General features: G+C 38.9%; 1 protein-coding gene and 1 long non-coding RNA gene across 4 annotated transcripts in view; one reads left to right on the plus strand and one right to left on the minus strand.

Moving 5' to 3' along the window:
• Positions 1 to 12,738, plus strand: part of UNC5D (unc-5 netrin receptor D) — a 397,571-nt gene that overhangs the window by 141,578 nt on the left and 243,255 nt on the right. The window lies entirely within an intron of this gene.
• LOC142151632 (uncharacterized) overlaps positions 5,807 to 12,738 on the minus strand; it is an 82,891-nt gene continuing 75,959 nt past the window's right edge. For both annotated transcript variants that reach the window (XR_012691220.1, XR_012691222.1), the window contains one exon: positions 5,807 to 5,955. This is a non-coding gene — a long non-coding RNA (uncharacterized LOC142151632). The remainder of the gene's footprint in view (positions 5,956 to 12,738) is intronic.

The raw sequence follows: 12,738 nt of genomic DNA on the forward strand, positions 1-12,738 counted from the left end.
GGAACCATCGAAATTAAGCATGTTTCTGGGTGGAACTGTTCATCAGACAGCTTTGAAATGGTTTTATGTCAATATTATTTCATTTGTCTTTGTAATGTAACTTTTATACTCCTTGCTCTTCACTAACAACCCATATTTCTCAGCAAATTGGGAGGGGTTGCTAGGTAGTATGTGCCAGAGCGGCGATAAGATAGATTTTTTTATAGCGATAGATACAGTGATAGGAAATCTATTATTGCAGCAATTTGCTATTAAAAAATTAACGGAGCAGCTGCATTGAAATACTGGCTGGAAGCTGTAATGGTGAATTTACCCCTCTGCCAGGGCAGTGGGGTCCATCTGCACATGCATGACCCAGCTTGCGTAGTGGAATTAGGAGACTACAGTTGGGCGAGAGAGAGAGAGAAAGAAATAGGATGTGAGAGCAGAGAAGTCCAAGAAAGAGAGAGACAGAGAGAAGCAGAGAGTACTTTGACTACACAACTCAGGGGCGCATGGAGGATTGTCGGGGAGAGGGGGGGGGGGGTTTCTCCCCGCCGACCCAAAAAAAAAAGCAAAAACAAAAAAAAACACGAGAGACAGCTGCTGCGCATGCGCAGCAGCTCCGTTTCGCCAGCGCTGTCCTAAACAGCAGCCACGGCGCTGTCTAAGAAGCGTCTGCGGCGGTGCTGTATACAATACAGCACCGCCGCGGGCGCTTCTTTGACAGCGCCGCGGCTGCTGTATAGGACAGTGGTCACTTTGTTAGCGCAGAGGGGGGGGGGGGTTCTAGAGACTCAGAAACTCCCCCTGCGTGCGCCACTGCAACCAAAGTAAATTACATTTTTCTGAAGTCTAAGATGACAGGAGCCTGGAGAAAACACTGTGCAGATTATATAGTATACTGCAAATTTACTACAAACATCCATAACAACCAATCAAATACGCGCTCATTGTTTAACTTGCACTAGATTGATCCAACTTTTGATGCATTGCTAAGGATTATTGCTCTGCACTTTTATGCTTTGTTTGTATATAGTCCATGTTTGTCCTCACACTTTGTGTATACGCTGGCTCTGAGAAGTGCGGTGTACTTTGAATGCTAACAGAGCTGTAGGAAACGTAACAGACTAGGGATATTAGCAATTAATGTCAAATTAATGTTTTCAACAAATATTTAGAGGAGTCAGTTGATGATAGAGCTTAGGCAGAGCAATGTTGGGTTTTGCTTTAGATCGTTGTCTAGCATGCCAGAGTTTCGGAACGCTGTCTTCTCATCGCCTCCTCCATTCCCCCTAAGACAGGAAAGATTAAGTTAAGCGCAGGTTCCTTTCCAAAATGCTGCAGCTGTCACCACGCCGATCCTCTGCTCTGGCCCTCATCCTTGCTTCAATCCTCGCTTCCCTTTAACTCTCCTGGCATATGTGGGATGTTCACTTCTTAGGCCAGCTGGCAAGACCAAGGGTTATTTGTTTAAATATTAATAAGAGGAGCCGCAAATATCTCCTGTTTACTGTATCTACACATAGAAGCCGAGAATGCAGAAGAAGGCAGGAGAGCATCTACGGCTATGGTACCTTTACACATGCATGAGTGTGGATCATAACTACGATATATCTGTGTGCTATACAGAAATAAGGATATTTTACAGATTCATGTAGAACACAGCACCATTATAAATACGGGCTGTGAGTGGTACTGCAGCTGAAAAAAAAATAAGCATATAGTATGTACAGATGGAAATATTTTCTTTTTTTAATATTTATTTTTTAGATGCTTTTGATGAAAACGCAGTTAACGTTAGTATATGATTGTTTTACTTACATTGTACATCTGTTTCTTTGCCAATTTTTCCTTCTTCATGTTTTTTATGTGTTTTGTTGTCCATTTTTTAAAGATGCAACATATTGCATTGAGTCTACAGGATAGGTGAAAAACTGATCCAAAAAAAATGTGTTTTTCTTCCAATTTCATTTTTGTTTGAGACCTGAGCAGAAGGTAGACAGATGCTTACTCTCTATATAGAGACGGACTGACAGTGCACACAAGATGATACAATGGTCCTGATTTTGAAGATATCCTTACATGAACACAAATGGGTAAATCAAAAAGACAGAGGCACGGATTAAGTCACCAGTACCCAAGCATGAATATCCTTAAAACCTGTCCTGTTGAGGAAGGGGGAGCATGAGGAGTTGGGAATCACTGTTCTATCACAAGTTTTATTAACCACTTCAAGGCCACAAGGTTTTTGACCCTTTTTGAGAAGACTCAATTTCACAATTTTTGATGCATCAATTCAAATGAGCATAACTTATATTTTTTTTCTTAGTTTAAACAAGTTAATATTATATTGTTTTACTTGGAATGGAGAGAGTTTTTTGTAGCACATTATAATAAATATTTTTGTATTTTACGGGCATTATCCAGAAATAAAATGAGCTTATTTAAACAGAAGTACGATGGGACCATGCTAAAAAATTCTTACTTTGGGAGAAATGTGGGCTATGGCTGGGATTAGACAAATATTGCGGCTGGCATATTTCTTTTTGGGTGGGGGTGGGCTGGAATCTATAATTCTGTGTCACAATCACACATTTTCACAAGAGTTTGTGACACTCACACAATGTATGGTGAGAAGGGAATTTAGGAAGGCAGCAACTTTTGCCCACATTTTGTAATATTTATTTTTAGAGACTTTTTATTAACCCTTAAATGGTTTATTTTTATTTGTTTTCAGTACCTTTTATTTAATTTCTTTTATGGACACTGGTGAAACAAAATGTGAGCGTAGACTCTAAGGGATCAATCATCATCATCAACATTTATTTATATAGTGCCAGCAGATTTTGTAGCACTTTACAACTGGGAACAAACAATAATATAACAATACTGGGTAAAACATACATACAGAGATGTAAGAGAGCCCTGCTCGCAAGCTTACAATCTATGGATCTAGGGCCTGATTCATTAAGGATCTTAACTTAAGAAACTTCTTATTTCAGTCTCCTGGACAAAACCATGTTACAATGCAAGGGGTGAAAACTAGTTTTCTGTTTTGCACATAAGTTAAGTACTGACTGTTTTTTCATGTAGCACACAAATATCAACTTTAAATTTTAGTGTACAAATAAGCTATCAAGTATTTGTGTGCTACATGAAAAAACAGTCAGTATTTAACTTATGTGGAAAACAGAAAACTAGTTTGCGCCCCTTGCATTGTAACATGATTTTGTCCAGGAGACTGAAATAAGAAGTTTCTTAAGTTAAGATCCTTAATGAATCAGGCCCCTAGTCTGTACATTAACACTATTACAGCCAATATTATACAGATATATTAATTGCCGGGGTCGGCAGAAAGTGTGTGTATTGCAAGGGGGGGATGGCACCATCCTTCAAAGGTTCTCTGTCCGCCACCTGGGGATGATGACTGCTGCTGACAGGATTCCCATCTCACCACATGAAGATGCAGAGTATACGCCATAGGACAATCTGCCCACTGAACTGCCCACCAGCATTTCCTCAACTCTTTAATCCTGATTCCAGATGTTGGCAGAATTGTGTCCATAGGGATATTCTGTTAAATATTTGGTGGTCCTGCTCCTTTTTGGGACATGTTTCATAGCCTTTTTGAGTCTATCTTGGAATCCGCAATTGTGAAGGGCCCATAGATTTTCCTGCTTTGCTACCATCCCCAAAACCTTGCTAAGTAATCTAAAAGCTGATTTCACACATCTTGGTGTTTTAGCTAGGACCACATGGCTTTATAGGGAGAGTCAAACTCTAAACACTAGAAAGATGACAAAAACAGATTATGTTGATGCTGACGTGTACTGTAAGATGTGAGATGGGAGCGATTTCATTGGCTGCCTCAGACAGCAGAATGGTAAGAGCTACACACAGCCATTTTGTGGCCTGACAACCTATCAAACTATCTCATGCCTCAGTGATGTCACAGGTCCCCAGTAAATTGATAGGTTGCTTTTCAAAAATATTGGTTCAGTTCTCAAAATGGCTGCTTCTACTGTGTGTAGCTCATAGGTACACCTTCAGAGGAAAATCTGCTCGCAACTATGAATTAAATAGGAAGCTTGGTTTTATTACACAGTGTAGAACCTAGCTTCCACTCTGTGCTTCTGGCTGAATTCACCTCATCTACTGAGCCTTTTGGTTGTTTCTCAGCTTTCCCTCATGCGTGAGTGTTTCAGTCTATTATCTGAAGCGATATCATCCATAAAGCATCACGCCTGTCAGACTCTTAACTTTCCTGTCGGAGGGGACGTGAATCTCGCCTCAGTATAATACGACTTTCCAGACTCCCGGTGCCCGCTGATGCTGTTGCTCTCTTCTGCTGACACTGCAGCCAAACCAATCGGTTTGAAACTCAGGCTGACGGCTCATAAATCTTTGCCGTTTGACTGTGTGAATGGTTATATCCTGGCAGAAAACTCACAGACAGCTGAATATCTGCAAATGGGCCTTATTCTCACATGAATGAAAGACACAATCAAATTTCAGTGGCTTGATAAGCAGAAGTGAGACATTTAGGGACACGCTGTGTGAATGTGATAACTTTTTTTTTCCCTTTCTATATTACAATGCAACCAGATACCAACCACCTGTCGATGAAGTTTTTCCTCTGCCACAAATTGCAAGGGGAATTGATTTTTCGTCCTTCGTAGTTGCGCAGCTGGCAGTGCAATTTTCTTTCTGTCACCCGGTATTTGATGGGAGGAGTGTGACCTATGCATGGGGACGTTAATACATTCTTGGGAAATGAGTAAAGCCAGATAAAGGCCTGTGTCCTGATAGAGAGGCAGGTCAATTTAGTGTATGAGGCCCAGGCAATGTTCCAGTAAGAGATACCAGTGACAGAGCTGAACTAAGCAAAGGGAAGGTGCCAGCAGTTATACTAATGACTCAGTATTTTAACTCCTGTAGGTTTACACCATGCATTATGTGTCTTGCTTAAGAAAAAGGTGCTGTATGCGAAAATATGCTATGGCACACAGCAACCAATCAAATGTCTGGTACCATTTTTAAACTGCACTAGAAAGATGACAAAAACAGATTATGTTGGGTACATTGCACATATTATTAGAGAAGCCTCAATGTATTCTCCACTATAGATTATAAGGATATTAGAGGGTGAGAAGGCGAGTGATTGTTGTTCTCCTAATTGGAAGAGCAGATCAAATTAGGCCACATCTCAACCTTCTCAAATCATGCCCTGATCTGTCTAAAGCACGACCTTAATTTCCCCCACTGTGTCTGTGTGTGTGTATTTTGCATGAAACCATGGGAATTTTCCAGTGTGCCACAACGCATTTTAGATGCAAAAGAATTATTATTATTATTATTATCACCATTTATTTATATAACGGCACTAATTCCACAGCACTGTAGAGAGAACTCAGAACTCACTCACATCAGTCCCTGCCCCATTGGTACTTACAGTCTAAATTCCCTAATATAGACACACAGAGACAGACACAGACTAGGGTCAATTTTGTTAGCAGCCAATTAACCTACCAGTATGTTTTTGGAGTGCGGGAGGAAACTGGAGCACCCGGAGGAAACCCACACAGACACAGGGAGAAGATACAAACTACTCACAGATAAGGCCATGGTTAGGAATTGAACTCAAGACCCCAGTGATATGAGGCAGAAGTGCTAACTACTTAGCCATTGTGCTAAGAATCAGGACTGCTTCACGAGAATGGGCTGGTATGTATATGGAGAAGGAGTTGCTTAGTGGTAGCAGACACTGACTGAAGAGAAATCACACAACAGACTTGCTAAATACCATACATCAATGCCTTGTGACTTTTCTCTCCGGGACCAACATTGCATTGTAAGCTTGATTTGGCAGGGAACTGAACGTGTAACATCCCACGTGCTGTATTAAAAATAAAACATGTAGGTATGTATAGGTTTGGCTCCACACAGTACAGGCATGTATTACAAACAGGTTGGCTGCAACAAGAAGAAAACATACATGACAATACAAGAAGAAGGATTTGCAATATAATTAGCCAGTAGAAGAAATAAATGGTGAAGGGAAGGGAAGTAGACAAACATTTCTATAAGGTGAATAGACAAGTCATGGCTGTACATGTAATGGTGCTAGCAATCTAGCAGGTAGCATATTAGCTTATATTTAAAACAAATAGTGTGGTGATAAATTGTGAAGCATGGAAAGAGGGGTCCAATTTCAGTTGTATAAAAAAACTGGAAATGAAGAGACCTTGGAGTATATTAAGAGTGCTTAAAAAACTATACAGAAACTAACTATAAATAAAAATAAAACACATAAAAACTGAAACAATGTGGAACAAGAAAGAGATAGATATGTGCCCAAAGCTTCTGCCTCTGCTGCCTATATTTCAGCCCCGTCCTGACCCAGTGTGACTTGATGGAGTCACCAGTTCTAATAACTTTGTCAGCTGATTGTGACTTTGGACAAGCACATCGGCTATGTGGTTAGCACTTCTGCCTGGCGGCACTGGGGTCTTGAGGTCAAATTCCCGACCATAGCCTTATCTGTCATTAGTTTTTTATGTTCTCCCCGTGTTTGCATAGGTTTCCTCCAGGTACTCCGGTTTCCTCCCACACTCCAAAAACCTACTGGTAGGTAAATTGGCTGCTAACAAATTGACCCTAGTCTGTGTGTGTTAGGGGAATTTAGACTGTAAGCTCCAATGGGGCAGGGACTGATGTGAACGAGTTCTCTGTACAGCGCTGCGGAATTAGTGGCTCTACACATAAATGATGATGATGATGATGAAGTGTTTTGCTAAAGAAAAGTGAATTATGCAAAGAGAACTGACACCATCTTCATCTACTCACAAAGTTTCTTAGTCATTATTAATTACACTTTATTGCATTGTATAAAATATGATTAATGAGCTTTGCACACAATCACTTTTGCTACATGACACCCCATCACCATTTGCAGATAGTATGCATTTATGCACACGGCTCAACAAAGTTATGATGCTTCATGGTTTATGCTTTAAGCAGTTATAGGAAGTTTAACTTATGCTATCACAGAAACCCAAAGAACAGCCTATAGTTTATTTACAAGTCCCTTTATTTCCTTGTGACTCAGGCACCAAAACTAAATTGTAAGCTCTAGGGGTCTGATTCATTAAGGAAAGTTAAGTAAAAATTGAGTAAGTAGTCTCCTGGACAAAACCATATTGCAATGCACGGGGTACAACTAGTTTTCTATTTTGCACATAAGTTAAATACTGTCTGTTTTTCAATGTAGCACACAGATACTTGACAGCTGATTTGTACACTGAAATTTCAAGTTGATATTTGTGTGCTACATGACAAATCAGCCAGTATTTAACTTATGTGCAAAAAAAAAATACTAATTTTCACCCCTTGCATTGTACCATGGTTTAGTCCAGGAAACTACTTACTCAATTTTTTATTCAACTTTCCTTAATGAATCACGCCCTAGTAGACAAGGAAATTGTCTTAAAAATGTTGTGTATGTTTTTCAGCATATAATTGTATGCACTATATCAAAACTATAACACTATACATATTTACTGGTAGGGAAAAGATTTATATGGAGAGCACTCCAATAAGAAGCATGGTATGATGCTATGTTTACTATTATTATATAAATGCTTTTATGAACTGCAGTTGACAAGTGTCCCAATCATACTTCATATTGAATACCAGTCAGATCAAATCTTCAACCAATCTGGAATCATAAAGTGCACTTGTCTCCAGCAGTGGTGCAAAATAATGCACCCCATAGCTACATCTCCCTGCCCCATGCAGCAGCCACATATCATTTATGCATAACATTTTTCTAACTTTATGGCGTCTTTTGCAGAGCAGAATGTAGTGACTTTATTCCCTCTTCCGATTAGCTCATATTAAGCAATTTCTCTAATTCACTCAATTTGCCAGTCACAGGTGGTCATTAATGAAATGAAACGAAGTTTGTCATGGAAGCTGTGTGATGAAAGAGCCATTTCTTAACTATTGCTAACCCTAGTCACAGGTCTACTTTGTCTGGCACTAAATTTCATGCTGACTACACTAAGACTGGGTACACACTACAGAAAATTTCTCATGATGCCATATCAGTAACGATTTTACAAATGACTGAAAGAAAAAAAAGTCCCGATCAGCATGTCAATTCATGTGTGCACACTATACGTGTTTTAAAAGATTACCCTCAGATCTGTGCTCTTCATCTGTCATAACCATCTGCTGAAAAGATCATGGCGTATATTTACTAAACTGCGAGTTTGAAAAAGTGGAGATGTTGCCTATAGCAACCAATCAGATTCTAGTTATCATTTATTTAGTACATTCTACAAAATGACAGGTAGAATCTGATTGGTTGCTATAGGCAACATCTCCACTTTTTCAAACCCGCAATTTAGTAAATATACCCCAATGAATCTATAATCTATGGAGATCTTGATTGGTAATGCATATACACTGCAGAAATGGAAGGACATCGTTCCATCGTTGATTTTTATTCCGACTTAAAAATCAAATGAAAAGATACAATGAGCTTTGGAATGACCATTGTTCATCGTTTTAGTGTACACACTAATGCAATATCAGACCAAACAGTCGTTTATCGTGTGATTGGCCCGATAATCGACTGTAAAACCTGTAGGGTGTACCCAGCCTAATAAGTCATCCTATCAGTCAGGGAACAGGATGGTTCAGAACGTCACTGTTAAATATAGGAGCTGTCAAATATTTTAAAAATGGAATGTAAGAGGTTCGTGAAAAGTATAACTTGAGCTTAAAACTACATATAGTACTATTACCTTACATTCTTATTTCAATTTTTTCTATACGTCAATAAACTAATAAAACAGATAAAATACTAATAAAGCTAATATTGTCCTTTTACCAGCTGAATCTGTCAGCACTGTTTAAAAAACACTTGTGCATGCATGGATGCAGCAATTTAGATAAGATTGAGTGAGGGCTTGACACTACAACATTATTACATATAATGAGTTACAATCCCTCACTTGGGCAGTCAGAGGAAAGTAGGGGTGTTAAAATTCCGATTTTTTTTTTTTCCCTTGGAGGTGCCCGGAGGATAATAACCTTTGACACATTCATCTTCCGGAATAGTTTTGATAGCTGTGTGGAAGCCTATCATGTTATCATTTACATTTTTAGCTGCCCTCGGCTGATACATAAGTCCTAAAATATGGGTTGACCTTTCATGACAGTAAGTTTATGATACGATAAATTGAAGGTTTGTAAGTGGCCTAATCTTCCCTCAGCACCTTTGCATATGTATGTCAGAAAAACTAATGTGTAAATGAGAAAGGTGATGTGACAGGGAAATTCCCCTCAAATGTATATATATATATATATATATATATATATATATATATATATATATATATATATATATTAGAGATGAGCGGGCTCGGATTTCGCTACTCCGAGCCCACCGGAACAGTGCGGATCCGACGGGATCCGAGCACTGTTCGGGAACTTCGGCCACCAAATGCATCCAAACCGAGGCTATGACATCCAAGTCTCGGGTCGGATCTCGCGAGACTCGGATTTTATAAATGCCCAGCTCGCGGCCGCCATCTTCATTCTCCCTGTGGTTAGTGAAGAGGGAGGTTGATGTGCTCTGTCCTGCTGATAACTTTACAAAAGTGGTGCTTTGTCCTGCTGATTGAATTAGTAGTTTGTCCAGTGCTCTGTCCTGCTGATTTATTTAGTCTAGTGGTGCTTTGTCCTGCTGAGTGCAGTAGTACTTTTTCCAGTGCTCTGTCCTGCTGATTCCAGTGGTGCTTTGGCCAGTGTCTGTGCTGCTGAGTCCAGTAGTGCTTTTGTCCTGTATTTGTTTCTGATAAGTCCATATCAATTTTTTAATTAGCCAAAAATCTTTTAAAAAATTTTAAAAAAAATCTCCCAAAAAATTTTAAACAATTTTTTAAAAAATATATAAAAAAAATAATTAAAAAGGTATAAAAAATATTATAGAGCAATATATTCTTGCAGTCCCAAAATAGAGGACCTGCCATTTCTATTACTACGTTCATTATTTCTGTAGTTCCAAAAAATAGGAACTGCCAGTTCTATTACTACGGTCATTGTTTGTGTAGTTCCAAAAAATAGGAACTGCCATTTCTATTACTATGTTCTTTGTTTTTATAGTTCCAAAAAAGGGGAATTGCCATTTCTATTACTATGTGCTTTGTTTTTATAGTTCCAAAAAAGAGGAACTGCCATTTCTATTACTACGTTCTTTGTTTCTGTAGTTCCAAAAAAGGGGAACTGCCATTTTTAATACTATGTTCTTTGTTTTTATCTGTGTAGTGGAATTCAGACCAGTTGAGGGTGATATATTGTGGCCCCGGTACCAAATTGGGTACCGGGGCCACTCCACTACGCAGTCCAGATAGATGCGTATCAGATATTAAACTACATTCAGTGTTGGTGCCAAATCCAAAATTAATGAAAATGACCTGTCATCGTCAAAAACAAGAGGTATTGACGCGCTCGAACTACACCCTGTATATGCTGCAGAGGATGTAGGAGCAGGCAGCTGTGCAGTGGAATTCAGAACAGTTGAGGGTGATATATACCATTTGAAGGCGGAGGTATTGTGGCCCCGGTACCAAATTGGGTACCCGGCCCACTCCACTACGCAGTCCAGAAAGCTAACTCGGTGCAACGTTTTGGACTAAAAAGAATATTGTGAGGTGTTCAGAATAGACTGGAAATTAGTGGAAATAATTGTTATTGAATGTTATTGAGGTTAATAATAGCGTAGGAGTGGAAAACAACCAAAAAACAGCATTTTAGTGCTTTTTATGCTTTTAAAAAAATAACTCAGAACCCGAAATCAGAACCAAAACCTTTCGTCAGGTGTTTTGGCAAAACAAATCAGAACCCAAAACCTCAAGCTAATCAGAACCCAAAACACAAAACACTAAAAGTGCCCGGTGCACACCCCTAATATATATATATATATATATATATATATATATATATATATATATATATATAGGAAACGTCTTGTAATTGTGTTTTTTTCTTTGATTGTTTTGGACTTTTTTGTATTTTCCTTTTATAAAACCCTTTGTATTGTTGATGGTACTGGTCTGTTCACTTTATTTGAACCATTGTATATATATATATATATATATATATATATATATATATATATACATACATATAATATACACATGCAACATCACTGCACAAGTCTAACAAATCTAAAGTAGCGGGACCAGCGCAGGTGGAAGTTCTCACCTATAGAATTTGGCAGTGTATGAGGTCAGCGTGCGACAGGAATAAAAGTGATTGTAATAGGTGTTGCATGATCCTATACCTGTCATTGCAAGCACTTTATACCACACAGGAGGTGTTAATTGCTTTGATATTATTACTTGCTTCGGATCCTACAGTGTATAGACTGCTGAAATCTCTACATAACTTCACCACTATGAATATTATGGATGGCTGCAAATCCTAGCTGGGCAAAATGCAAAATACATGTACAGCTGAGATAATATTATTTTTGAACTATAACCAGATTCAGCAGCACTGGAGATGAAAAGGAATTGTCTGATCAGGCCGCAATAACCCAGTAGTATTATGTAGTATAACTGCTGCATGGGTGGAGGTGACTGGTACGATCTGCTTGCTGAGTGAGAGGTGGTTGATTGCACCATTTCAATCAAGGAAACATGTTTCAGTTGCAGAACATAACATTATTTTCATTTAGCACGAGTATTTCTTTAATATAAACACATACTCCGTCGCTCACATCCACTAAAATACTTGGTCGAATTTGGTCCTATCGATTACTTGCCATGTTTACTAATTACTAGCAACCGCTCTGTGCATTAAACACCTTATACCTGCCGCCTGCTTTGTAGAAAATCAGAAATCCTTTTCTTTGTGCTTTGCAATCGAGCACTGTGATAAAACCATTTCCCAGCAAGTAATATTTACTTGCTACAGGAGTTTATTAGGCTGTGGGTGGAGACTATCAGAAAACCTTTTAAGCTTTCCCTGCCGCTTTCAATTGTCTCTGAAAGGAACTTGTGAAAGTTTGCAAGGAGAAAGGAGCAGATGTTTTATCAGCATATTTTTATAGGTACAAATTTATATCCTTGTGGTAGATTTATTTCCTTGCCCCCTATAGGTGCTTTGCTGTTATTTACAATGACACTGTACAATAACTAATCAATAGAGAGGTAGTGCATCGCTGATTGCCTGCCAGTCACAGGTGGTCATTAGTCCCCTTATCTTTCCATTACGCTTCTCTTATGACCTAGATTTATATGTGGGTGTGATTGGATAATTAGGATTCTCTGACATTTCTGTTAGCCAGAGAAAGGAATGTGCATCTGAACTCAGTGATAAATATTCTTAATCTCCCAGAAAAAATAAATACAACAATCAGTCTTTGTTGTGGACAAGAGGTGACCTGATATGTATCTTAATAAGCTATCTATCAGTACATGCTAGGCATTAGGGTAAGGCAAGAATGATGTGTCCATATATGTGTGTACTAAAAGCAGGTGAGAAGTATTTGTTCTGGTGTCTGTATGTTAGGTAGAGGTGCAAGGTATGTGTATTAGGACTTGGCGAGAGGTCTGTATATTAGGTAGAGGTGCAAGGTCTGTGTATTAGGACTTGGCGAGAGGTCTGTGTATTAGGACTAGGTGAAAGGTCTGTGTATTAGGACTTGGTGAGAGGTCTGTGTATTAGGACTTGGCGAGAGGT

The sequence above is a fragment of the Mixophyes fleayi genome, chromosome 4 (assembly GCF_038048845.1).
Source record: "Mixophyes fleayi isolate aMixFle1 chromosome 4, aMixFle1.hap1, whole genome shotgun sequence".
NCBI classification, from domain to species: Eukaryota; Metazoa; Chordata; class Amphibia; order Anura; family Limnodynastidae; genus Mixophyes; species Mixophyes fleayi.